Here is a 25,038-nt window from a genome sequence, read left to right as displayed (position 1 = left end):
TCATCATGAATCCTTTGAAATTATCTTGGTCTTTGCATTGATCCAAGGAACTAACCCTTTTACAATGCATCATTTTTATAACATTGTTCTTATTGTGTACAATGATTTGATCCTACCTACTTCACTTTGCATGAGTTTATACAGGTCTTCCCTTTTTTTCTTCCTGAAATTATTCCTCTCATAATTTCTTAGAACATAATAGTACTCTCTCATAATCAAATTTCCCATGTTGTTCAGCCAATTTGGTACCCCCTCAACTTCCAATTTTTTTCTTGTAAAAATATTTTGTACATTTAAATCCTTTTCCTTTTTTTTCTTCCTTTGGTTACAAACTTAGTAGTAGTATTGCTGTGTCAAAGGATATGATGTTTTATGAACCTTTGGGAATAGATCCAAATTGTTCTCTAGAATGATTGGACCAATTCACAATTCCACCAACAGCCTTATGTTTGAGTTTTAAAAAAAGATTTATGGGTAGAGAGTAACTTCCCAAATCAAGATGTTGGGGTTTTAGAGTTCTATAAGGTCATCTGAAACAAGAGCATTATGTGAAAGCCAATATGTGATTTGGGTTGCATTAAGAGAGGCATACTATCAGACCTAGTGAGGGGATAGTCTTATTTATTGTGGTCTACTTGGGCCATGGGCAACAAGGTCTTAAAGTGGGTAGAGTGCCAGGCCTAAAGTCAGGAAGACCTGAGTTCAAGTCTGGCTTCAGACATCACTGGACAAGGAAATGATAAACTACTCCAAGAGAATCCAAATAAGGACATGCAGAATTATGACCGAAGAAGCTCAACAACAATAATACTTGGACCCCATTTAAAATCTTGTGGTCAGTTCTTAGTGACATGTTTTTGGAAGAGTTTAATAAACTATAAAACACAAAAAAAGGAAGTCAGTCAGTATGCTGACGTCTGCCCAAATCACAGGATATGAGGATAGGGATATTTAAACTTAGAAGATCTATCTAAGGTTCAGGGTTAGATTTTTTCTTCTTAGTTTAGGAAGGCAGACCTGGATCAATGCAGAGAAATTGCATATAAATCAAGGGTTACATTATAGAATATGACAAAATAAAATTTATTTACAAGAGCAAAAGGTCACAAATCTTAGGAGAAATAATGAAAAGTATGAATGAAGCAGACCTAGTAGTATCTGAAACTGTATTACAAAATAGTAAATTAGGGATTGCTCCTTGACTCAACAAGAGATAAAGATGATCACATAAGACAAAAAAATAGATAATTTCAAATACATAAAAATAAAAAAATTCTTGCCCAAACAAAATTAGTTCAGTTGGAATTAGAAGGAATTAGAAATACAATTAAACTGGGAAATGATCTTTCCAACATCTAAGATACATGTGAAAATTTATGCAATTATAAATAAGCTCATTACACAGTAAATGAATGATCAAAGGATATGAAAAGTTTTCAAAGGAAGACATTTAAGCAATCAACAACCATATGAAAAAATGCTCCAAATCTTTCATAAGAGAAATGCAAGTTAATAACATTTTGAAGGGCAACTTCTTAGCCATAACATTGGCAAAGATGACAAAGAAGAAAATGGCAATTGCTAAAAGGCCTATGAGAGGGCAAAAATACCAGTTCATTATTGGTAAAACTGTGAACTGAACAATCATTCTGGAAAGCAAGATGAAAATATTAACTTTCCCTACTCATTCACTAAACTGGACATACTTTGACTCACAACTCAGTATATATCCTGAAGAGAATAAGGGCATAGAGAAAGGACTATATTTGTAGTATTGTAGCAAAGAACTGGAATTAAAACAGAGTACTTTTTAGTGAAGGACTGAACAAGTTTCAGAATATAAAGGTAGTGGAATATTGTGACATAATCAATAGCAACTATGATGGATTTTGAGAAATCTAGGATGCTCAGAGGTCATCTATTCCAATTCCCTTGTTTTACAGATGGAAAAACTGAGGCTGTAAAAAGTCAAGTAATTTGCCCAACATCACATTTGTATTATTGTTCAGTCATTTTTGTCATGTTTGTCCCTAAATGACTCCATTTTAGGGTTTCTTCAGCAAAGATACTGGGCTGGTTTCCCATTTCCTTCTCCAGATCATTTTGCAAATGAGAAAATTGAGGCAAACAGGGTTAAATGATTTCCTCAGGGTCACACAGATAACAGGAAGATGAATTTTCCTGATTCTAGATTTGGTCCTATCTATATACTAAAGCACCACTTAGCTGTCCTCAAATCACATTAGATATTCAAATTGGGATTTGATCCTAGTCTTCTGACTTTACAGGCTGATACAGTGTGAAGTGAGCAGAACCAAGAGAACCATTTATACATATAACAACCACAAAAAACTTAAAAGAAAGCAACTTTGAAAGATTTACAAACTCCGAACAATGTAATGACCAGTAACAATAGGTCACTTTATAAGACAAATAAAGAGTGTGTTCCACTTTTTTTCAGCAAAGAAAAGAGGGACCAGGGGTGCAAAATAAAACGTAGATTTGTTTTATTTACGTTAGCTTGTAATTTATTTAGCTTGATTATACTTGGTTTTTCCAAGGGAGGTCTATTAGAAGGGAAGAGAATGAACTGTGGAACTTATGAAAGAGTACAAGATGGTGGTATAAAAGAAAAGAAAGGAAAAAAAAAAGATCATCAATTAAGCAATTAAAAAATACACAAAAGAGAAAAAGGAAAGCTAACAGAGGAATATGGACAAGTAAGGCAGTTTTACTATCATCATGTTTAATTTAATATATACTTAAAAGAAAATTAAATAATTGAAATTTACTGTTTCATATATAATTCCCTTTTCTGGTCTTTGTATATTAAAATGTGCATGCTGATATTTGCCAAATTGAAATGATATTTGATTTATTAAAATTATTTGTTTATTAAGATTTTGTTTTCTAAATTCCTAATGACATAAAATTTATTTTAAAAATTATAGAGGAAGAATTTGGCTTGATATAAAAAATAAGTAAAAACTGGACTTTTCTGAAAAAGGAATGGGTTGCTTTGGAAAGTAATGGGTTCACTCTTACTAGATATCTTCCAGAAAAGACTAAATTACTATTTTTAAGGAATATTGGAGAGAATATCCTTATTAAAGTTCAGGCCAGACTAGATCATCTCTGAGATAATTTCCAAACTAGAGATTCCATCTTATTCTGTCCTTGTGTCTATTATTTACCTTTGTGCCTTTAGAGAAGCAGGCTGGGTCAGTGGAAAGAGCAATGAATATGCAGCCAGAGATTCTTATTTAAAATTCCAGCTCTAGAAAGGGACCTGTATGTGCCAAAATGTTTGTGGCAGCTCTTTTTGTTGTAGCTAGAAACTGGAAGTTGAATGGATGTCCATCAGTTGGAGAATGGTTGGGTAAATTGTGGTATATGAAGGTTATGGAATATTATTGCTCTGTAAGAAATGACCAGCAGGAGGAATACAGAGAGGCCTGGAGAGACTTAAATCAACTGATGCTGAGTGAAATGAGCAGAACCAGAAGATCACTGTACACTTCAACAACAATGTTGTATGAAGATGTATTCTGATGGAAGTGGAAATCTTCAACATAAAGAAAAGCCAACTCACTTCCAGTTGATCAATGATGGACAGAATCAACTACACCCAGAGAAGGAACACTGGGAAGCGAATGTAAATTGTTAGCACTACTGTCTTTCTACCCAGGTTACTTATACCTTTGGAATCTAATACTTAAATGCAACAAGAAAATGGTATTTACACACATGTATTGTATCTAGGTTATATTGTAACACATGTAAAATGTATGGGATTGCCTGTCATCGGGGGGAGGGAGTAAAGGGAGAGGGGGGATAATTTGGAAAAATGAATACAAGGGATAATATTATAAAAATATAGATAATAAAAAATTATTTAAAAAATAAAATAAAAAAATAAAATAAAATTCCAGCTCTATCATTTACCTATGTAAGAATCATAAAACAAAAAAGTCTAGTTCCAAACTATTTCCATTACACTTTGTATATTAACCTCTCTGGGCCTCAGTCTCTCATCTTTTAAATAATGGCAGGTAGCTAGCACAGTACTAATAATAAATAGCATTTTAGCACTTCAAGGTTTGCAAAGTGTTTTATATATGTTAATTGATATAGTTTGCTCCTCACAATACCTCTGTGGGGTATTGCTCATTTCACTGATGAGGAAACCAAGAAACCAAGAAATTAAGTGACTTAACTAGAATTTCATAATTAGTAAATGCTTAAGGCAAGATTCAAACTCAGGCCTTCCCAATTCCAGTAACCAAACTATTCCCTGTATCACTCAGTAGCCTCACTAATAGATATTCACTAAGATTTCTCTAAATCACTCTACATTTGTAATCATATAATTTCCCTCATCAAGCATCAATGCTTAACTGAACAGAATCATAGTGATCTTTTCCCTAGAAAGTATTATATTCCTTTCACACCTGAAAGGATAGTCCAACTAAAAAGCTGAGATGGAAGACACTTTTATCTGTGTGACCAGATAAATCACCTAATCTCTCCAACCCGTTTCCTCATTTATAACAAGAAAGGTTTGGACCAGACAGTCTCTACATTTTTTTCTGGTTCAAGGTCGTTGAGCCTAGGTTAACCCTATGGCTTGATTTGAACAACACAGAGAAAACTCCCAAACAATCCATTTTATAGCCAAACCTTAAGGTGTAGACACCTACAAGTCAGTTTTCATATCCTACATTTTTTGTGTGACTTATTAAAAGATATATATATAAATGTAGGGCTCAATTCATGGGAAATGGTGTTTGTCATCTGAATTGTTTTTTTTTTTTTAATTGAAGGCATTTTGAGAGGGATTTGCCAGAAGTCTTGCCTAAGCCTCTGTAAGAAATTTCTATAGAAGTCTTGAAACTTCTGAATGTAAAGAAACATCAATTTAAAACTACAGGCAGGTGTGTCAGTACTTTTTACTCTATGTATACCTATACTCTTAACCATAAATGAACTTTTGCTTACTACTGCTTCAGTTTTACTCTTTGAAAAACAAAACTATTAAATTTTGTATTTTTACCTTTTCAGTGGAAGGAGAAAAGGAAGGAAGAAGAGAGGAGAAAATTTCAAACTAAAAATTAAATAAAATTTAATGAAAAGATAAAAAAGAGCCATTAAAATAAAATCATATAAAAATAAAACATTCGAAACTTGCTGTCTAATTCTGAATGTCAGGTAAAGTGATCGTTCTTTGTTAACAGCAGGGAAACTTTTAGGAAGCATCATGGTAAATGTGAACTCATGAATTAAACAGTATACAGAACCTTTCACTTGAGAATTTAAAATATCAAACTAATATTATCTTTATTTAATAGAAACAAGCTATAGAAAAATAGTGATTTGTTATGGTAATAAAACCTGGCCATGGATTCCAACCTGGAACTCTAGATGCCTTCTCAATCCCTGGATAAAAATTATTATTGAGTTATAAATGAACAATGTATCAATCTTTATGGTTACAAAATGGTTCATTTTTTATAATTAGAAGTTACTCTTCAATTTTTTCTATACTCAAAGGTAAATATTTAATCAATGACATTACTATTTAATGTCATTAATATCATTGCTGTGAGTATGATATAAAGCAAAACTTCTTAAACTGCAGATCATGATCCTGAATTGTGAAAATTTTGGCAACAATAAAAGGTTTCTGAACACAATGACCAAAAATTAATTCATAATCAAATGTGTATTGAAGCTGAAGTATGTCTGGCATCACTTGCCTGCATTGCATCAAGCAACTTCACTGTAGTTTTGCACACATAAAATGTATACTTTACACTGTGCATGCATGAGCACTGCCAGAAACATCTCAGCTTAGATTCAAGAAAGGGTTATATAAAATTTTTTCAGACAAAAAGGGGTCTCTACTGAAAAAAAGTTTAAGAAGCCCTGGTATAAAGGAAAAGAAGACTGGACTTGTAGTCAAAATAAAACTGGGTTCAGGTTCTGACTCCTTCCACTTGTATGCTATCTCACTATGAGCAAGTTGTTTAACTTTTTGCTTCCTCAATTTCCTTATCTATAAAATGGGAATGATGCTTATGCTATCAATTTCACAGGACTGTGGAAAGCCTTTTGTGAACTATAGTTATGAAAGCAAATCTCTCTTTATTTAGTTTTTTTTTTACAAATTTTCTCTTTTCTTGAACAACAAAACCAACAAAACAACCAACAAAAACTCATATTTTAATATACAATTAAGAATAGAAAATAAGATTGTATGTGAAGACTGGACTTCTGTTATATAGTGTGTTTTTAAAAAATTATATATTAAATTTAACACGGTGATTTAAACAAAGCTTTGTTTTATTCAGATTATTTAGTTTTGCTATAAGATATCAAGAAAATTATAAATTGCCATAAATTATGCAATATGGCTGATTGTTTTTGTTTAATTTCTAAATTATATTAAATTCTCCACAACACCAAAGTTGTAAGTTTTGCATATATACCCCTAGAATGTCAATTTGATGAACACCACAATTGCCTGAAAAAAAAAATCTTCTGTTTATTTCAGAGTTGGTTTGTCAGTTTTAAAGAGTCAACCTTTAGCTTTGACACTGAAATGCTAATTAGCACCTTGGAATTTGAAATAAATGAAAACCTGATGCTGTCAATCAGGATCTTTAAAAAAAGCTAACTGTGAAATATAAAAACAAATTTTTATATGCATTACATTTTAAAGTAGGAATACCATTGAATCTAGATGACAACGTAATGTACTAATATGTAGATGATTTTAATGATCATCTATTTCTTTGTTCAACAATAAAACATTTTCAAGAAACTGATGCAGAACTTATGCTACAAAATATATTGTATAGATGAAAAATCAGGTACTTAATTTTCTCTCACCTTGCAAAAACATGTGTGATTTGCATATCCTTTCAAATGTACTATAATCCAGGAAAGGAGCAAAACTGCTACTCTTTATATGGAATAAAAATACATTGAATTAATAAGGAAAAGGCTGAGTTTAATAATCACCATAAAAAGAAGTTTTTCTATGAGATGAACAGAGTTTAACTTGTAATCTTCATCCATTGGATAAGTACGGGACAGAAGACAATCCTTCTTATGGTTTTGTGGGATTTTTTAAACGTAATCCCACCAGTTGTGTGGAAAACCAGTTGTGTGACCAAAAGTTTATGCAATTTGCCTTTCTCCACCTTGGTTTCCTTATTTATAAAGTGAAGGACTTAATAGGATAATCCATATGTTCTCTCTCTAGCTCTCCATCGCCCCCACATCAGATGAGTTACAAAATGCTATCAGCCTTGCCTCCATAGTAATCATTCTCTTCTGTTCTCTTTACTTACATTCTCATTATTTAGCAGGAATCCACCATTATTTCCCACCACTTTGAACATTTATTGTAATCTCCTAACTAGTTTCCTTGCCTTTAGTTTATCCTTTTCTACAACTCAACCTTTAATAGATGCTAAAATATTGCTCAAATTTGACAGTGATTTTCCTGTCTTCAATGCCTCAAAATTGTCAATGGGATGTTTGAAAGGAAAGTTGAAGCCAGAAGGTAAATTGCTTCATACAAATCTCCTCACAAACTTTATGACCCAATCAACCCAAATGATTGGGATTATAGGGTCACCCTATACAAAGATGTTTAATTTTAGGGTTAGCCCACCATGGCATCCAGCCTCATGGTGTTTTTCTCCTCTCTTTCCCCCATCACCTCATGGTGTCTTTGTCTTGTTACAGCTAACTTTAAATCCCTTTTAGCTTACCTTGCCACTCAATGGTGTAATCTTCTTCCCTCACTAACCCCTTTTTGTTAAACTCTTCCTGTCAATTTAACCTTCCAGTTAATGGCATATTCCCATTTCATGGAGTATTCCCTTTAATGGCTTCTTTCTTCTAATTAATTATGAGTTCCACTAGGGAACTTGTCTTTAACTTTGTTAAATTGTTAAAACCCCTTTTCTTGCTAACTCCTGTGTGTTAATTCATGTAATAAATAGTACTCCTTTGTAATCTGTGATAGATGCCTAATGACATGATTACTTTTTGTGGTGAACTGACTCTCATGCTATTTTTATGTAATTTTTTTTACAATCTATTGCTCTCCCAAATCTATTTCCTATTTTAGCCAATCCTGGTGCCTATTTTGCCCCCTCAAATTCACAAAAGGTCAGCAGTTAAACTGAATATATCTATTGACATAAGAATTTTGTTGAATCAATTATGGGCATCCATTTATTTTATTATCGTTCATTTTTCTCTCCAAAAAAAGCAGAGTGCATACAAGCAACCCCTAATAACTTGAGGCTTCAGGTTGAAATGGGACATGTCTACTGAGTGAATCAATAATTTTACAGCCAATATATCATAAGATTTATTTCCAGAAGGAATTTTAGGGATAATCTTATGTCCAGAACAAGTTCTTTAATATAAGCTGTTGCTGTTGTGCTTGGCTTTTATTTTCAAAGAGAACCATGACATTGGGAAGGTGCAAGTGAATTGGATGTAAGTGAAAGAAGGCTGTGCAAAGTTACCAGCCTTACTTTCTCTTCTGGAGTCCTCTGGATCCAGTGGCCAGATATAGACCAGGACAACTGGGGATGGCCCTCGGTGCATTGGGGGACCTTAGACTTATTTTTAAGCTAAGGTTTTTAAAAGGTCTCAAGTTTGACTGAGGCAATGCCCATTCAGTGATTAAGGCTAGGTAAAAAATAAAGCAGATAATGGCCTCTTTTACCTAATCCCATATATATATATATGTATAGGTATATATACGTGTGTGTATATATATATACATGTATATGTATATGTGTATGTATATGTATGTGTGTATGTGTATATGTATATGTATATCGTATATGTATATGTATATATAAACCTGAGGAGGAAAGACCCTCAGGATTTCAGCCAAAACAGATCATTAAACTTAATTAGAGTTCAATTCAAACAATAACTAAGTGAGGATTGGGGCTGGGACCTATTGTTGGCCAATCAATGAGAGCCAGTGATTTGGGTTTAAGGGATGGTACTTAAAAAATAAATGTAGCAGATAAACCCCAGGATCAATGATAAATAAAGCTGTCACTTAAAATTCTTTTAGGTCAGAAAAGACTTATTATTTATTATTCTTTTTTACTCATTATACTCCCAAAGAATTAGTGAAGCATATTACCCATAGTTTTTTTCCTAGTACTATCCTGAATGCTTCCTCTTCCATGCATCTGTTTCAATGTCTGGAACACACTCCATGCTCATTAAGACCCAGCAAAATTCTCCTTTTTCAAGTTCCAACTCTTGAAGCCATCAATGCCTGGCACATAGAAAGCATCTAATAAATGTGGATTGATTTATTACTTCAAAAAGAATGTATGCTCCTCTAAAGCTGGAAGGGACCTTGAAGACCATCTTACAAATCAGAAAATACAGTTCCTACTACATAGTAAAAGCTTAATAAGTGTTTCCTGACTTAATGACTAAGGCCCAAGAAGGGTCAGTGATATGTCCTAAGCCATACAAGCAGTAAAAGTCAATAGTATGGCATTGATATTGCAAAAATGAATAATTATGAAAGACTTTTAAGTTCTGACCAATGCAATAATGATCGAACATGATTCCACAGAACTAATGAGAAAGAAAAATGCCAATTTTATGACAAAGAAGTGATGAACTAATATGTGGAAAAAGAAACACATCTGTGAGAATGGCCAATATGGGAATTTGTTCACCTTGCTTATTTGCTTTATGCTTATTTATTTTGGGGGTTTTATCTTTCTCCCCCCCCCCAGTGGATGGAGGGAGGATGGTAGGGGAAGGGAAGAGAGAAGGAAAAATCCTTGATAATGGAAAAAATATTTTTTAAAAAGGAATTACAATTAGAAATAGGATTTGAACCCAGATAACTGGATGCAGAGCCAGTATTCTGCATGTATCACATTGACCTCCAATATAACATCTTATTCAAAATTTTCCAAAGCATTCTGTCTGGATCTCTTTTAACTCTATCATATTCAATTTTACATCCTATTTACTAGATATATGTCATATCCTTGCTTCCTGGTGGTCAAGACTATTTTGATTGTCTTTTTTTTTGTATCCATAGTGCTTAACAAATATAAAAGAATTTAAAATGTTGAAATGAAATTCAGTGAATCAAAATCCCTAACTATAATCTTACATCTTTATATAATTCAAAGTATTTTGACAATGGTAAAAATATGAGGAGAATTTATAGAATTATCTGAAAATAATTAATTCCTATACTTGAACCTGTATATACTGGAAAACTATTTGTTCTCCAGCCTGCAAATACCTAAAGTAGTAACAAAATCATTACAACTTTACACAACTCTGCCTCACTTAAATCAAATTCATGGGCAAGTCAAGACATCATCATGGTGATATTGTTGGTCTTCTTCAAAAACAAAGGACAAACAACAATAATAACAACAAAATAGTAACAGAATAAAACTTCATTCCTTAAAGGAAGCCCAACAGAGACAGTTATGAAGCCATGGATCTGACAATACCCTATTTTAAACTTTAAATAAGAAATAGAAAATTTCCATATAAAACACAATAAATGTCATTGAACATGTACTATAAATGAACTAAATTTGGAGGTTATGAATACCTATAGGAGTCAGATGTGTGGCCCTTATCTATCCCAATTTAATTCTAGGGGATATTTTGGGGGAGGGGTATGTTTGTCCTTCTTACCAATGTCAATTTTATAATATTATCAATGACATACATAAGAGCCTTCCCACCCCCAATATCTAGTTTTTTTAATTAATATATTTGTTATGCTTAAGACTGTAAACAAATAGGGAACTAATACAATATGTAATATTAAAGCCATTTTCCATAATGCATAAATGAGCAAAGAATATGAAAAAACAGTTCTTAAAAGAAGAAATGCAAACTATTAAAAAAAACATGAAAACATAATGACTTTTGGCAAAACAAAAACAATATACTATAGGTAGCAAGTAGCAAAGCTCATGATTTGAACCCAGATCTTCAGAATCTTAAAATATGGCCCTAGTCTCAAACTATCTCCCTTAATTTAATATAATTCTTTCTTTATTCGTTCCTTTTTTTTGGACAGAGAAAATAACATTTTAAAATTAAGCTCATTGTTAACTAGACAGATACATGGTTCAGGAAGATCTGAGTTCAGACACTTACTACCTGTGTGATCCTCTGTAGGTCATTTAATCCTGTTTGCCTTAGTTTCCACATCTTTAAAATGAGCTGGAGAAGAAAATGACAAACCACTCCAGTATTTCTGCCAAAAAAACCCAAATGGGGTTACAAGTGACAAAATAACAACTATGTGGGTAAGAAATGTCTACCACTTTTATTAAACTACTTTAATTTAGAGGTAGAATCTGGGGTTGTACATTCAAGTATTCTTTTGAAGAAAAAAAATATTGCAAAAATTGAGAGAGTAAAAAAATGGTAGAAATTAAAAATACATATTAAATGCTGCTCATTGATTATGCTAGGATAGAATAAGAACTCTGAAGATATATAGGTTGTTTTGGGTTTTTTTTTTTTTTTGAAAATAGAATTTCTCACCTCAATGCACAAGGAGAGTAAAAATATTCAGTGTGAAACATATAGAATGAAGACCAGGTAAGAAAGCAGTATACACTGATTGGACAAGGATTGCCTTTTTATAGAGTTTAAATCTCATTAATCATTTAGAAGAAAAGCAGCAATGTCTGGTACATAGTATGAATTTAATAAATGTTTACTGATTGAATGACTGATACATAGCCCTTCCTGATAATGAAAAACTTCATTTTTTTTCAAGAGTTGGATCTTAAGAAAATTGCATTTTAAGAAAGAAATACTAAATGAACAAGAAATCCAAGAGAGAAAGCTCTGGGGAAGAAGAAAGGTTGTATGCAAATTAGGAGCCTGCTGATAGGGGATCATATGTAAAGGGAGGGAAGTAGCCACTTGCATGTTTTGGGAAGATGATAAGAATATATGAGAGAAATTCTTAACCATTTTTGTGTCACGATCCTTTTGGCAGTTTGGTAAAACCTATGGACTCTTTACTCAGAATTATGATTTAAAAAAATCATAATTGAAATAAATTCCAAATTTCAGTTAGTTGTTAATGAGAATGAAGATGTAATTCTCCTGAACTATCCAAATTCACAGATCTCCTTGAAATCTAATCACATATTTTTTTGGGAGAGGGATGTTTATGAATCCCAGGTTAAGAACTACTGGTATATAACATTTTCATAGGTACATAAAAAAGACCAGTTGGTGCACTAACTCTCTCTCTCTGAAGCTAAACACTGATGGGCAATTAGCTATATACCAAACAGTACAGTATTTCACAAAGTGCTTGCATTTTTCTACATCTCTGAGTAATGGCATCCTGCTGGAGCTATCAGATTACACTAAAAGGTACAATGGAGAACCAGCATATATTTGTATAGAAATTCTTTCACAAGTACAAATACCAGACTCAAATGTTCCAGATCTGTAACTATGGAGACATTTTGTATTGGAGAAGAGAGGAGGGAAAGTGGACTTAGTTTAAAAGTTCAGAATATTTCTTAGCATGAAATCAAAATGAAATTCAAAACACATGTGTTGACAATCCAAGATCACTTGGAATGTTAAAACAAAACATATGAAAAAAAAAAAAAAAAAAGCTCTGCGGAATTGATCTGAGTCGAATTATGCTATTTGGGATACACTAGCGGGGGCTTTATCTGCATGGGGCTGAGGACATTTATTCTTCACAGTAAAATTAGTGATGTATAAAATATTTTAGCCACAAATACAGCATTGGATCCATGGTTTAAATAATTGTTTCAGTTAAGCCTCCCTTTTTTCAAGCTGCAAAAAGAAATTATGGCAATTTTTTTTTGTAACTTGAAATATCAAACAGTCTAGAACTAGATGATTCTAAGCAGGGGTAGAAGCTAGATTTCAAAACATCTTGGATTTAACACATTCTGAAACACATTTTTCCCAAGTCACAACTTTTTTTTGGCACATTTTAGAGTCCTACTTAATTTCAGGGGAAAAAAATGAATAGCATGTGTTCCTAACTCATTTGCACCTGAATATTCACATATTGATTTTTTTAAAAGTGGATGAATAATTAGGAAAGATTTGTAATTAACTTTTAAAGATTTTTCTATTCAAAAGAAAAATCTATTTTCAAAGTTAAATAAATCCTTAAACCATGAAGTCTGTTAAAAGCATTGCAGATGACTTTAGGCAATCAATCAACAAACATTTATAAAGCAACTGTTATGTGCCAGTCTCTGTACTGGGCCCTGGAGAGAGAAAAAATAAAAGTGAAATAGCCCTTATATTCAAGGATCTTTTATTCTAATGGACAAGACAACAAGCAAATGCAGAGGAGATAGAAGATAATGGGAAGGAAGCGGGCCTGGAGGGGGGGGGGGGGGGGGCAGGGATCAGGAAAGGTCTTATGAAGAAGATTGTGCTTGAATTGAATCTTGAAGGAAGTAAGGAATTCCAAGAGGTAAAGGTAGGAAGGAAGGACATTCTAGTATGAGAAATAAATAGGTCAAAATGGATGCATGATGGAATCATGGGTGTGAAGAATACCAAGAAGGCTAGTATGGCTGGACCATAGGGTATGTAGAGGGGAGCAATGTATAATTATGTAGAATGCAATCAGATTGTAATAGGAGCAATGTGCTAACCCTGCCTTCTTTTCCTTAAAAGGAATTAAGACATTCCTCAAGACTTGGTTGACTCAGCAGACTAAAGGCTTAGACTATTCTTCATTTTCATATTGCCACTAGAAACTTGGCAATGGGTAAGTCAGGCGAAAGACCTTCACTGTCCTCAATGTCTAAGCTTATTTGAATGTGTTCTTCTTATGATTAAGTCTCTCTCATCACTAAATCAATCACTTCTCTCTCTCTCTCTCTCTCTCTCTCTCTCTCTCTCTCTCTCTCTCTCTCTCTCTCTCTCTCTGTCTCTCTGTCTCTGTCTCTGTCTCTCTCTCTCTCTCTCTCTCTCTCTCTCTCTCTCTCTCTCTCTCTCTCTCTCTCCTCCCCCCCCATTGAATGACCTATGAGTGTTTCATTTTGGTCCCATGTCTAACCTAAACTACCAGGGGGACTTATTGGTAACTCAATCCAGACTAGAACAACTTTAAATGACAAAGGGGTTTATATTTGACTCAGTTTATGTTTGTCTGGCATTTACTGAATAGGGGTAGAGAGTGACATTATTAAAAAAAATGCACTTTAAGAAAATGATTTTGGCAGTTTTATGAAGAATGAACTGGAGTGACTAGAACTTGAGGCAGGAGACCAATTAGTGAGCTATTATAGTGGGCCAAGTAAAAGAGTAATTAGGATTTTAATAAGTGAGATGATTGTGTGAGTCAAGGAAAGGGATGTATGCCAAATATGTGGAAGCAGAAACAGCAAGGTTTGGCAGCTGAATGGCTAAGTGGAATGAGTAGAAGGTGAGGGACCCAGGAAGCTACCAAAGCAGTGGGGACTGAAAGGATAGGAATGTCTGCAGCAAAATAGAGAAATTTGGAAGAGGGGTGGGCCGGGGGTGGAGAGATGCTAATAAGTTCTGTTTTGGACAGGTTGAGCTTGAGAGCCCTACAGAACATCTAGTTCAACATATCCAAAAGGCAGATGGTGACTAGGGGCTGGAGCTCAGAAGAAAGACTAAAGCTGGATAGATAGATTTTGGAAGCATCTGCATGGAGATGATAGCTAAATTTATGGGAGCTGACACTAAGTGAGAAAGGAGGACACAGGTAGAAATAAAGAGAAGAGGATTTAGGACAGAATTTTGAGAGAAAAATATAGATAGGAAGAGTGACACGGATGATGATTCAGCAATGGAAACTGAGAAGTGATCAGAAAGGTAAATGGAAAATAAAGTGAACAGTGTCACTAAAATAATAGCTAACAGTTAAGTGTCTGAGGTGATATTTGAATTTAGATCTTCCTTATTCCAGGCACAAGTCTCTAACCACAATGTCACCTCGTTGCTCAGAAATAGAGAAGAAAGATTATCCAGGAGAAAAGTGTGGTTGACAGTATCACATGCTACAGGCAAGTCCCTTAACCTAAGTCTCTGATGCCTCATTTGTAACTTAGAAAGTTGGACTTATTGACCTTTAAGGACCCTATCAACTCAAAATCTATGATACTAAGGCTTTCTAACATTAAGAAGAGAAGATGCAAATAAATTCATGTAAAGAAATTAGAAAAAAACTTCTTTTGTTAAACTAAATTATATGAAAAGGACAAAATATTTAGAATATCTTCATGCCACGTTATGGAAAAATGTATTCATTGATCATCAACAAATATGTTAGAATGAGAAAAAATAATGTAGACTCAGAGGATGCCAAAAGTCATCCAGTCCAGGTCCCTCATTTTACACAAGAGGAAGAGGAATTCCAGGAGGGATAACTTACTGAGGGCCACAAGCTGGTGGCCATGTCAAACCTGGAAACCAATCCAATTTTCTTCTAATTATATTTCCTTATCCTTCAAGTTATGCTGCAATTTCACAGGAAAGGGCAAGACAGCAAACTAATAATTTCCAACCCAAAACGTAAGAGTGTGAGTGACCTCTATATCCTATGGCAACAGAATTGTGAATCTCATTGTGTGACTAGGGGGACATCAACACTGCTTTTTTTACATCAGCCCCATTCATCTGTAAAACGGAGACCTTATAACTGCATGTCAAATGGTGATTTTATCCACTGTGTCTCAGTTTCCTAAGAGAAGACCAAACTAGATGATCCCTAAAGTAATTTTCAACTCTAAATCTTATGACTCTAACACCGTACCTGAGAGATAACTGGTACCTATAACTATGACTTTGAATTAGATGAATCTTATAGTCTTAGACTAAAGGAGATGCATGATAAAACCAGAATAATATAAAAAACCTAAACAAAAGCTTATCTCCTGGACTCAGTGCTCCTTGTCAACATCTCATTATTTTTTTCACAAGTTTCTCCCAAGAAACTTTTACATAGCTAAGAAGCTTTTTCATCCTAAAATCAAGAATTGAGAAGCTGGAGTTTTATGAAAATAAGATATACATTTTTAGTAAATTTCAAAATGTAGAACTGATAGGGGTGTCTCCATGGACAATTATAAATGAAAGAATTGCTGTATAGACTTCTCACCCCTTCCAGTTCTACAGCAAATGAAGGCAAAGAGATAAGAAAACAAAATGGGAAGGGGAAATTGAGAAAAATTAATCAATTACTTAGATCATTTCAGTAGTAATAAAAAATATAAGCCATGAGATAAATGATTATTATGGAGTTCACTTATACTAAGCAAGAACAAATTGTTGGAAAGAGATGGACTATTGTAACTACCCCTTCACTGTTAGCTTTCACATTAGCCCAAAAGTAATCTAAAGTAATTAAGCATATTATCCTTACATATCGGTGAAATCTTCCTGATTAATGCTTTCTAAAGAGAACAATATGCCCCAGTTTGCTTTAGGGCCAAGCTACTTAAACTTTCTATTTGCAATATGTTTTCACTGAAGAATTTTTATGGATATATGGGTATATATAATAGATATACAAATCAAACAGTAACTGATAATAAATAATTTCATAACCCCCACATTCAGTTAGGAGATTCCATTTGGAGTTGCAACCCACAGTTCAAGAAGCTTTGCCTTAGAACATTAAATCTAAGGGGTTGGCTCCAGACAAATAAGGAATGATACTATGCCAAATATTTTCAAGAAATGCAGTGTAAATGGTGATAGCAGTCAGAAAGAATGCAAGAAATATACAAAGGTGCAAAATTCATGGAATGTAAATATTGGCAATGTAAATAAGTTTCTATAAGTTAGTCAGCCTATTTAATAAGTGTATAACAAATATGGAATTCTTTACTAGGAGCCAAGGGCAGATATATGGAAATAATAAACCCAGTTTTTGCCCTCAGGAAGTTTAATTTATTAGACAGCAAGGCACACATAGAATGAATACCACTGGAAACCTTCAAACAAGTATAAATAACTTGTAGTTATACATGCAAATATTGAGAGACATGTCAAAATGGATGAAAAGTATGTGACATAAAAAGGGTGATAGCGTAAAATTATGGGATAAGGACTGGACCTATGATTTCATGAATATAGAGAACTCCCAGATGAGGAAATTTTTCTACCAATGGAAGTCAACAACTTCTCTGTTGTAACTTAGAGTCTTACAAACTTGCTCAGAGGACTGAGAGGTTAAGTGATTCACTCAAGATCACACAAGATACAGGTCAGAAATGGGATTTTAACGCAGGCTCTCTATCCACTGTGGCAAAATGCCTATCTTGCATAAAATCATATGAACTAAAAAAATAACTGAAATAACTGAAAATGATTTGTTAGAATTGATGGACTAGCTAGTCTTTGAGGCAGAAATATACTCTCAAAATAAAGTAACAAGCCCTATTTGTTTGTATTTATTTTAATACAAATATCCTAGAATTTATACATATAAATGAGTCTTCTCATTCAAATGAGTGTCACTTCAGGAGAATATATACTTAACTCATTGTTATTGATTAAAATGTTTTATGAACTTACGTCTTGAAATTTATCAAAAGATTATAGAGTGGACTTTGGAAGGGTCTTAGAAGATTGCTTCACTTTACAGATGTAGATAATAAGACCCCAAAATGTAAATAGCACAGCCAAGATTCAAACTTGAGTTATGAAATTTCAATTTTTTTGTTCTTTTTCCTCTATCACCTTTAAAGTAAGTTTGTGCATCACTTGTTCCCCAACCAGCCTTTGTTTTGGATCAGAAATGGTCTTTCACAACTTGACCTTCTATTTTATTTGAGGTTAAAAGGAATTTGAAATTAAAGGATTTTTGACTATTTCCAAAAATCAAATTCATTCTCAAAAGATGCATATTTGCCATCACTCAGGATCTTCAAAAGACTATGCTATGGAATCCAAAGAATTCAAAAGAATTCTTATTAGATTCTTTTTTCATACAAACTAGCTGTTTTATAGCCATTTTGCGTGTGTAATTGGCTTGCTTACAGAATATCCTCCTAAACTGTAGATGGCTTAGGAAATTATAATTTGGTCTTCTGTTAGGCTGTTTCTTTTGAGATGTGGAATTCATGTTTATCTTTAGCCCTCCTACTTCCATCTGGTTTCACCTAATGGTTTTCAATTATTAATCCCTTCTGAGTGAAAGAGGCTGGACTGGTAAGCTAAAAGACTTGCACAAGGAATTACTGAGCTCTATAAGAATTTATTTCTATTGGTACATGATGGCAATATTCTAGAGAGTACTGGAACATGCTGGTACCCTCCTTATAACCATATGAAATGGATGATGTCTCATTGTCTTCAATTTATCTGTGGGCACACATTAGAAATGAAATATGAATGGCTAGTAGTTTCCTCAACTTTGTGATGATGATAAAACAATCTCTCTGTACCTTGGTTTCCACATCTTTGAAATGAAGAATACCTTACCTGACTGCATAAGACACAAAAGGCAAATGAAGGAATAACTGTAAAAAGACTGTATTCTAGGAATACAAATTTGAGTGGGAAATCATATTGAAAAGCAGTCCATTTCACTTTTAGATCGTTTTAATTGTTAATACCTAAGACCCTTCCCTTGACATAGCCCTTCAAATATTTGAAACAATGGTTTTTTACTCCTACCCAACCCATAGTCTTCTCTACACTAAAGTTCCCAATTACTCCACTAATTTTCAAGTGGCATTACTGAAAGGATCCTCATCATCTTGGTTTATCACTTCCTTATACTCCCCAGCTAATTAATGTTACTTTTTAAAATATGGCAGTCAGAATTGAATATAGTACTCCAAAGATGGTTTGACCAGGTTAGATTACAGTGGGACTATCATCTTACTAAATCTTAACACTATATTTCTCTTAATAGTTTAAAATTATGTGTGTGTGTGTGTGTGTGTGTGTGTGTGTGTGTGTGTATACACACATGCATATTGCTTCCATGGCACACTGTTGATTTTTATTTAATTTGAAGTTCATTTAAAATCCCCAAATCTTTTATAAACTAATTATTATTAAACCACACTTCTCCCATCTTGACTTGGACAGCTAAATTTAAAAAATAATAATAAAAAATAAAAAAATAATAATAATAATAATAATAGCTTTTTATTTTCAAAATACATATAAAGATAGTTTTCAATTTTCTTTGTGTTCCAAATTTTTCTCCCTCTGTTCCCCTCATCCCTCTCCTAGACAGAAAGTAATCTAATGTAGGTTAAACATGTGCAATTCTTCTAAACATATTTCCACCTTTATCGTGTTGCATAAGAAAGATCCGACCAAAAGGGGAAAAGAATGAGAAAGAAAAAAAAGCAAGCAAGTAATAACAAAAAGATGAAAATGCTATGTTATGGTCTACAATTAATCCCTGCAATCCTCTCTCTGGGTCTAGATGGCTCTCTCCATCACAAGATCATTGGAACTGGCCTGAATCACTTCACTGTTGAAAAGAGCTGTGTCTATCAGAGTTGAACATCACATAATCTTTTTGTGGCTGTGTACAATAATTTAGTTCTAGTCCCTCCAGTTAGTATCAAGTCGTGTAAGTCTGTCCAGGCCCTCCTGAAATCATCCTAGAACAACTAAAATTTTAATACAAATGTGAGTTTCCATTTATTTTCACTAAATTGTATGTTATATTATTTGACCCAATGGCCAAGAATGTTGGGTTTTCTTCGGATCCTAAAATTGTCATCTAACCATGTTATCTTTTTCAGCTTCATCTATTCTTTATGAAAAATATTAACAAAAATGTTAAACCAAACACAGATCCCTGGTTAACATTAAACCATTAATACCTATTTTTTGGGTCCAGCCATTCAATCAACTTCAAATCATCTAGTATCATCAAGCATTATCAATAACATTCCTCCAATCATAGAAGCAACATAATATGGTGGGAAAAGCACCGGATTTGAAGGTAGAAAACTTCAGTGCAAAACTTGGCTTTGCTGATGAATATGTGACTTTCAATAAGTCAATTACTCTTACTAGGACTCATCAGCTTCTCATTATTAAAATGAGGGGATTGAACTAGATGGCCACTAAGGTTCCTTCCATCTGTGAATTAATGATCTATGATTTTTTATCTCTCTTTTTATCTCTGCCTCTGTATTTGTCTCCATGTCTAAGTTCCTATCTTCTTCCCTCCCTCTCCCCCTCCCAATCTTCCTTTTCCTCCCTTTCTCTCTCTCTCCCTCTCCCTTTCTCTCTCTCTCTGTGTCTCTGTCTCTGTGAGTGTATCCTACCCACCAGACAACACTTGCCCTGATCTGAAACTACTGTGATTTAAAAAAAATCACAGACAGCAGTTCATTTAACAAATTTTCCAAGTGTTTCAATACAATTATTAGGGACTAGGTTGTCTTGACCTGATGAATTTAACTCATTAAAGGCTGGTTGTTCTCTTATTATTTCCCATATTTCTAAAGATTCAACTCTCTGTACGTATTTTTATAAATTCTAAATAGATTGTGTAGCAGTTATTATTGACAATTTCTCTTTTTTTCTCCTCAGAATTTTTGTTTCTTTTTGGACTATATTGAAAATTTAAATATTAGAAAGAATTTTGGTACAGTATAGAAGAATTGGGACTTAGAAGAGATCTGTGCTTGAATCCTTTCTTTGATAATTGATACAAATCACTTTAATAATTGACTATAATTTAGTTTCCTTGCCCACAAGAGAAAAATCACCTATGTTATTTTAAAGAGTGTGTTATGATTTTCTAAGAGTGAAGGAATATAGATATATCTAAGCTTTATAAAACTGAAATATTAAAAGCACAATATAAACATTAATTTGAAGTCAACCAAAAATTCTATTTTTTCTGTACATGAGTTGCTATCTAGTCACATCTCTTTCTTCTTGTATTTATACTATTGATTTTTTTAAATTGAGAAGCAGGATTTTACATTTATTTCTATTAAATTTAAAAAGTGTCAGAAAGGCTCCTCAGATCAAACTCTTTCCTTCTGTCTGACTATTTCTGTCTCTTAAAATGTGTTCCTTTAATATGTATTAGTTTGGGCCAAATAATATCTGGCACATACATTACATATATTATCTCATGAGACAATGAAGTCCTTTTAACCCATCTATATTTGGATTTTTTTAAAGTGGCCATTCCAGTATAAGATGGGAATGGCAGAGGTAGATAGAAGTTGGTTTATAAAAGTTGTAAACATTTAAGTAGATTTTATTACCTTATTTCACAATAACTCTGTGAAACAAGTATATTTGATTCCATTTTACAGATAGCCTACAAGTAACCTGAAGCTTGCACACATTAAGCCACTTTCCTAGGATCTCACAGTTATTATAGAAGCATATCTTCTTTGAACATATTTACATTCAGAGGTCACAACTTATTAAAAGCTTTCTACAATTTAGAACACTAAATAAAAAGGATAATTTTGAAGAGAAACTTAAATTATAAAATTCTAAAACGAAACTAAAGGAAGAATATCTAGCTAAGCTGATGGGAGCAACAACTTGTGTTGGATAGACATTTGTACAAGTAACTTATTTTTTTTTACTTTGTTTCCTCATACTTATCAAGTAGGCTTTTGTTGTTTTTCCCCCAGGTTGGTTCCCCCACTGGGAAGACAGCCAGTATCAACTAGCTTATATAGCAATCAAACTATTTGGTAGTTACCAGTCTGCCTAATTATAAACTGACTTTCCTATACAAGTCAGTCATTTGGAACTTCAGAAGGCAATTTTCCTAGGGCTTGATTACTCTTTGAGAAGGTGATTACTGAAATTCCTTTACTATATCTGAGGGAAGCTTTAATCTGGAATAGTATGTAACCTTGAAGTCTTCCTTTTACATCAACATTCTTCCTGATGATTACGGTGTGAATTAACTTGTCAGACCTGTTCCCAAGTGGCAACCAGCAAAGAGATTTTTCTACTTTTATATTTATTCTATACATTTACCTAATACTTACTATGTATAAGGTACCATAGTGCCTTACACTAAAATATAGCTCCTTCAAAAAAAAAAAAAAAAAGCTTATAATTTAGTAGGGGAAATGTCATGTACACAAATAGCTACATCATGCTCCCACATGCAATAAGTACCATAAAAGAAGTCAGAGCCAAGTTTTAATAGGAAAGATCACTTTTAGTTAGAAATACCAGGAAAGTCTTTACTAAAATGATGGTATTTGGAATGGGTCTTGAAGAATGTATTTCTTCTTTTCATGCTGACAACATTCAGGACATTAGCAAGGCAAGATAATGATGCTCTTCACTTCTATTTTACCTCTTCAAAAAGGCCAAAAAAAGAAATTTTTAAAGCCTCAAGAAATAGAAAGAAGTCTTGGTAATTTTAATTGAGAAAAGAATCTTGAATGGAAATTGGAAAAGGAAAATCCCTTATCTTAAAAACAGTGTAGGTTGATCTTATTTTCTTCCTACAAATGACAAAAGATACCTAGCAGCAGGCTGAGGTACCAAGACTACTTACTATTATTCACAGTTGTTCTAGATGAAGGGTCTGTGGGAAGAGGCTAATAAAAAAAAAAAAGCTGGTAGGGAAAAGGTATAGGGGAGGCTAGACCAAAGATTCCAGAAACTTAGAAGGGGAAAGAAAAAGCAGGGAAATGAAAGGCATTAGAGTCAAGTATTCATCAGAAGGTAACAACATTCAGCAAAGAAGGAAAGATCAGAGAATGGGAAGATGTGAATTTTTTTTAATTATGTAGAAATAAGAAAAAAAAAATATTCCCTGGTCTTGTTCTTGATAGAAAAAGGGAATATTTTTTCTATTGTATCGGATACACTCTAGTTTAACCCCTAAAGTGAAAAAAATTATTGTAGTAATGTTTCATCTATCTGAAAGTTTGTCTATCTGGAAACCTCAGAGCACTGTCAAGAATCAGGAAACAAGAGGGGAGGGAGAGGTAGGAGGAACCTCTGAGCAACCAAAATACTAAAAACAATTGGTTTACTGAGTGCCTTAAGATTTGCAAGGGGCAGCTAGGTAGAGTAGAATGGATAGAGCATTGAGCCTAGAGTCAGAAAGACCTGACTTCAAATCAGGCCTCAGACTCTTATTAGCTATATGGCTTTGAACATGTCGCTTAATCCTATTTGCATCAATTTTCTCATTTGCAAAATGAATTGGAGAAAGAAATAGCGAAACACTCCAGCATGTTTTCCAAGAAAACCCCAAATGGGGATAGGAAGGGTCTAATATGACTGAACAACAATGCAGATGAGAAAATTTAAGTTCAGAGTGATACTACTAATAAATAGAAGTAGATGTCTCTTAAGCTCAAAGCCAGATCTTTCTACTATTCCACATTTTCCCTAAAAATAGATGGCACAAAGTTGCTCTAAAATTCAAATAATTTCCTCATAGAAAAGACACTCAGACCCTCACTCACACACACTAATTTTGTATATACATATACATCTAATAAGCTTGATAATTAAGGCTATAGAATTGGGAATATTCTAATTCAGTTTATTCCTCTGTAAAATGGGTATAATACCTATTCACAAGATGAATGAAGAATGAACTTAGGTAATAGATAAGAAATGTTTACCAAATCCTAAAGTACTATCTAAATGACATCCATCATTGCAACTTATCATTACAACTTCATTTCCCAGCCCACAGAAGATTAGAAGCAGCTAATTAGAAGATGAAAAATAAATCACTAGAGCAAAGATTGACAACTTTATCAACATAAACCAGGCTGCACACTACCTACAACATTCCTGAGTATAGCCATAACCAGATTAAAATATAATTAGAAAGTAATTAACAAATAAATAAAAATATGATAAAACACAGAAAATGTTAATTGTGATTTTCTAAGTCTGCATGTGGCCCATGGGGAATTTTATAGATGGATCAGTGCCCATTTTTATTTGAGTTTGATACCACAGTAATATGATAAATGTTGCCATCATTGAAAATGACTGACATCAAGCTAGAAAAAAAAACCAAAAGAAAAGCTATAAAAAGTAACCCGAAACTTGGCTCTTTTCAACAATGGCATGATTCAAGGAAATTCCAATAGACTTGTGATGGAAAGAGCCATCCTCATCCAGAGAGAGAGCAATGAAGACTAAATATTGATCAAGCATAGTGTTTTCATCTTTTTTATAATTGTTGTGATGGTTTACTTGCTTACTTTTTTTATGTTTTCTTTTTCCCCTTTTGATCTGATTTTCCTTGTGCAGCATGACGAATATGGAAATATCTTTATAAGAATTGGAATGTTTAACCTGTATTGGATTGCTTATTGTCTAGGAAAGGAGAAAGAGAAAAAAAGGAGAAAAGAGGTTGAGATAACAAGAAATATCATCTCTTCTTATGGAAGTTTAACTGATGAAAATTCATCGTCATAGCAAGGAGGCAAAAAAAAAAAAAATAACTGCAACTAACTTATCTAGCAGACAACAGGTCTGTTTGCCAAGTGGAGAAGTATAACAGTCAAGAGCAAAACTCATTTAAAATTACTCAATTACAAAGCCCTACAGAATGGTAGAATGGTAAAAGGCTTTGAGTACCATCACCAAAACAACAGAAAATGTAGCAAGAAGTAATGTAGGTAAAAATAAATTTTTGGAAAACTTTGATTGAGATTCAATTAAATCAAATCATCCCAAAAGAAAAAACTTGAACTAAAAATGAAAAAAGTAATACATCTGTCAGCATTTCTATAATAAATTATTCTCTTTGGATCCTATAATCAAATATTTAGAGCTGAAAGATCTTAAAAGTCATCTGTTTTAACAGATAATAGAACAGACAGACACATTCATAGAGAGACACAGAGTAACACAGAAAGACAGAACCAGTGAGAGAGAGAGAACAAACAGACAGAGACAGAGAGAGAAAAAGAGTAACAGACAGAAATAGGAAGACAGAGACAGAGACAGAGATTCATTTACCCAGATTCAATTGGGATTCAATCC

General features: G+C 33.4%; 1 protein-coding gene across 3 annotated transcripts in view; it reads right to left on the bottom strand.

Annotated features, from left to right (window-relative positions):
* The window catches only part of CHN1 (chimerin 1), a 258,773-nt gene that overhangs the window by 86,102 nt on the left and 147,633 nt on the right, over positions 1-25,038 (bottom strand). The gene's annotated exons all lie outside the window — the stretch shown is intronic.

This window comes from Sminthopsis crassicaudata, chromosome 3, assembly GCF_048593235.1.
Source record: "Sminthopsis crassicaudata isolate SCR6 chromosome 3, ASM4859323v1, whole genome shotgun sequence".
Taxonomy (NCBI): Eukaryota; Metazoa; Chordata; class Mammalia; order Dasyuromorphia; family Dasyuridae; genus Sminthopsis; species Sminthopsis crassicaudata.
This window is presented reverse-complemented; position numbering and strand designations above follow the sequence as displayed.